Source organism: Macrosteles quadrilineatus, unplaced genomic scaffold, assembly GCF_028750875.1.
Source record: "Macrosteles quadrilineatus isolate MER2022 unplaced genomic scaffold, UCM_ALF_1.0 Scaffold_2__2_contigs__length_208266976, whole genome shotgun sequence".
Lineage (NCBI taxonomy): Eukaryota > Metazoa > Arthropoda > Insecta > Hemiptera > Cicadellidae > Macrosteles > Macrosteles quadrilineatus.
Genome location: NW_026542595.1, coordinates 109,484,502 through 109,488,021, shown reverse-complemented (window position 1 = coordinate 109,488,021; position 3,520 = coordinate 109,484,502).

Here is a 3,520-nt window from a genome sequence, read left to right as displayed (position 1 = left end):
AAACTCCTTCAACCAGGCCTAACCTAAACAACAAGGCTTGCAAACCTAGTCCAAAATTCTTCCAAGTTATTAATAACCCTCGTGGTTATAGGTTGATTGATTTGGAAATGTTATTTGAGGTTTTACAATATTTCTTTTGGTATTTTAAGAAGTGTAATGGTGAAGTTCGCTTGTTGGCAACAAAAATGTAAAAGGACTCGTCCAAAAATGTTATTTCAATGTATATCATGCAACCCAGAATCAAAAAGGTTACTTTTATACAAGCAAAACTGTTGAAGTAACAAAGAATGTGTATGAAGTAAATAGAAGATCAGTATTTTCCATGAGAAGCATACGTCAATGCCTACAAGGTTCGGTTAAGTTTTGTGGGGTTATGAATATGCCGCAGCCTATCAAACACAGTACGTACAACATGATTAATAATCAGATTTTACGTGTAACTAAGGCAGCTACTTATGAGTGTGCCAGGGCAGCAGTTTTAGAAGAAATTAAAGAAACCAAGACTACTGATATCACTGTATCTGGAGACGGGACGTGGATGCGGAGAGGCACCGCATCACTTTACGGAGTTTGCATAGTTATCGGGGCAAATACAGAGAAAATCCTTGATATTGAAGCTTTGTCTTCGTTTTTCCATGGATGTAACTCTTGGAAAGGCCCTAAAAGGCCCTAATACAGGGCAAAACTATGAAAACTGGCTTCATCAACTGAACCACGCCCTCGTACCTGCACTCAGGCGAATGATTCCATGTGCAGGCCCAAAAAGCGGCTCACAAAACTTTACCAAGAAGAAGAAAAACCGTGGAGGAAGGTTCAAGAGCAACGCGCCATTTGAGAGAAAGAAGCTGTAAAAAAACTAATTAAAACAACAACAAATATTAACAACAATACATGATTAAATTACTCTCAAAACTTAAAATATTTTAGTTACACATCTAGATTAGTAGCTTACAATAATTTGATTAATCATTCAAATTGGCTAATTTCAAAAGAGCATAGTATACCCCTACCATGATGTAGCCAATTAGGTAGTATGCTTCAATTTAGGATGAATCTAATTTAAGCTGGTAGTAGAAGTGAGATAAATTAAAAGACAAAGTAGGCCAAAGATACATTTATTTTACCGTATAGGTGTCAAATTTCTCAAAATACACTTTCCCAATAAAATCAAATATGCTCTTGTTACTTCCAAATATTATGCTAAATAATAAAATACTGGAAAGATCTTACTTTAATCAGAGACACTGGTTTAATGGTCAGAACTGGCACTAGCAGATACCATGCAATGCAACTAGAAGTGGTACTAAGGCTACTGGACCAATCATAAGAAGATGATCAAAAAGACAATGTGGTTGATTTCTGTCTGAAAACATCACAGAAAACCGATAAAAACTATTCTCTACAAATTCTAATAATTAAAAGTGGATTTAAGATCCTTACAACTCCTTTGTGAAAATGTGCTTCTCCTAGAACAAAACTCAACAGGTCTGTATAAGCTTTACTTGTTTTCTTTTCTTTTGAAATGCATTAAAATTGATTTGAAAACTATTCTTTACTTTACATCTTTTCCCAAAAATGATTTCTACAAATGCTGTATACAATAAATCTCCTAAAATCTTATTACTAAACAATATTTAAAGCTACTTACAATTTCTACAGCAACCACATATTTGTAGATCATATTTCCAGTGAACTTAACTAACTGACAAAACTTGAAATTGGTTATCACTGACCACTGCCAACCCAACAAAACTAAATCTTTTAAACTGCTGGACACTCTTTCTTAATCTTAGTCTAGCCAATGGTTAAATAATATTAATTTTGTTTTTGTTATTTCAACCTAAAACTAATTTCCACCGGTACAATAGAAAAAGATTTTACCTTCAGAAAATGGTTAACATTAAACAAATTACAACGATAAATAATAAAAATTTAATTTTTAATAAATGCATTTTACCTTGGTAACTATTAATCATTTAGGGGTCCAAAAACAAATAGGCTACTATAGAAAATACTTTTTAAAAATTAAATAATTAATAAAGAGTATTAAATAAAATTTGAAAAAGATAACAATAAATAAGCTTTAAATCTCCAACAGTTAAATAAATATATACAAAGTAATCACCAATAAATAACAAAACAAAACAAAGAGGGCCAAGGTAAGCCAGGATGTTGCATGCTTCTCCGCCACAGGTAAATAGTCCAACTCCTGGGCGCCATCAGGCACAGACGGCCCGTTTAATTTACTCCATCGATGAAGAAAACCCACAGGGAAACAAAGAAAATAAGAAACATGGCATTATTTACATAAATATCCCAAAACTATATATAAAAGGATAAAATTAAACGACGAAGTTTAATAGTTTCTGTTTTCAGCATACCTTTGGGACAAAGAGGAATGAAGCAGTATTTGCTCAATGAGCAAGTTAATAAACCAGAAATACTTCGGGCGATCCACACAGTAATGACCCATTCCTCTCTGAGAACTGCTCCTGCTGGCGTTGAGGTTTTTAAAATGATGTTTCAAGACAGCGATATAGCTCAACAAATTGGAACTACAGAGGACCAAAGTAGGATACTTAATAACCTTTGGCTTAGCTCCTTTTTTAAGAATGACCTCTTAATCATGGTTAAAGATTGTTAGATTTTTGTTGTGTTTTTTGATGAGTCGATGAATAAAATTTCATCAAAACCGCCATCATTCATAATTTTCGTCTTAATAGTTAGGTTTTGGGATGGGTAAAAATAGGAATTTGACACACGGTACCTACCTAAATTCAGCATTTATACATTCCAAAGCCAAAGATCTTCACAAAGTCCTCTTGTCATCCCTCAATCCTTTAGACACAAACAAACTAATTTAAGTATCAATGGATGGGCCAAACGTAAATCAAAAATTGATGAAAATGTTAGTACTTTCCTTAATGTACAAGGATTAGACAAAAAGATAATTGACATGGGAACTTGCGGCCTACACACAATACATAATGCGTTCAAAGGGGCAGTTGCTTCCAGAGGTTGGGGGGTTGTACAGTTCCTGCGAGCTTTGATAGTAATTTCAAGATCAAATACCACAAATGGATCTCAGTTAAGGAGGAGAAGATTGTTGAAGAATAAAGATTGTTTGCCTTGAATGAGTAGGCTTTATTTAACACAATTCAAGTAATGGATTTCATAAGTAAGAGTTAAATCTAGAGAATAATGATTAACAATAATGATTACAAACATTCAACATAAAAAGATAAAATAACAATGTCCAACAACAGCTGGGAATATTTTCTATCACATTCTTCCCCGCTAATATAATTTAAAGTCTTTAAGGTGAGAAGGTAGTTTCTTCTGTCTTGAGCTTCGTCTCTGTGATTGTGTTTCATCAGTCCTTAAGGTTTGTAGAGGCTCTTGAGTTGCAGATTCTTCTATCACCTCTGCATCGGGATGAGACACATCCTGGGTCTCGTCTACTAAGTTTACATCGCTATTAAGTTCCATTGTGTGGTTCTCCGGTGTTGATTCATCATCA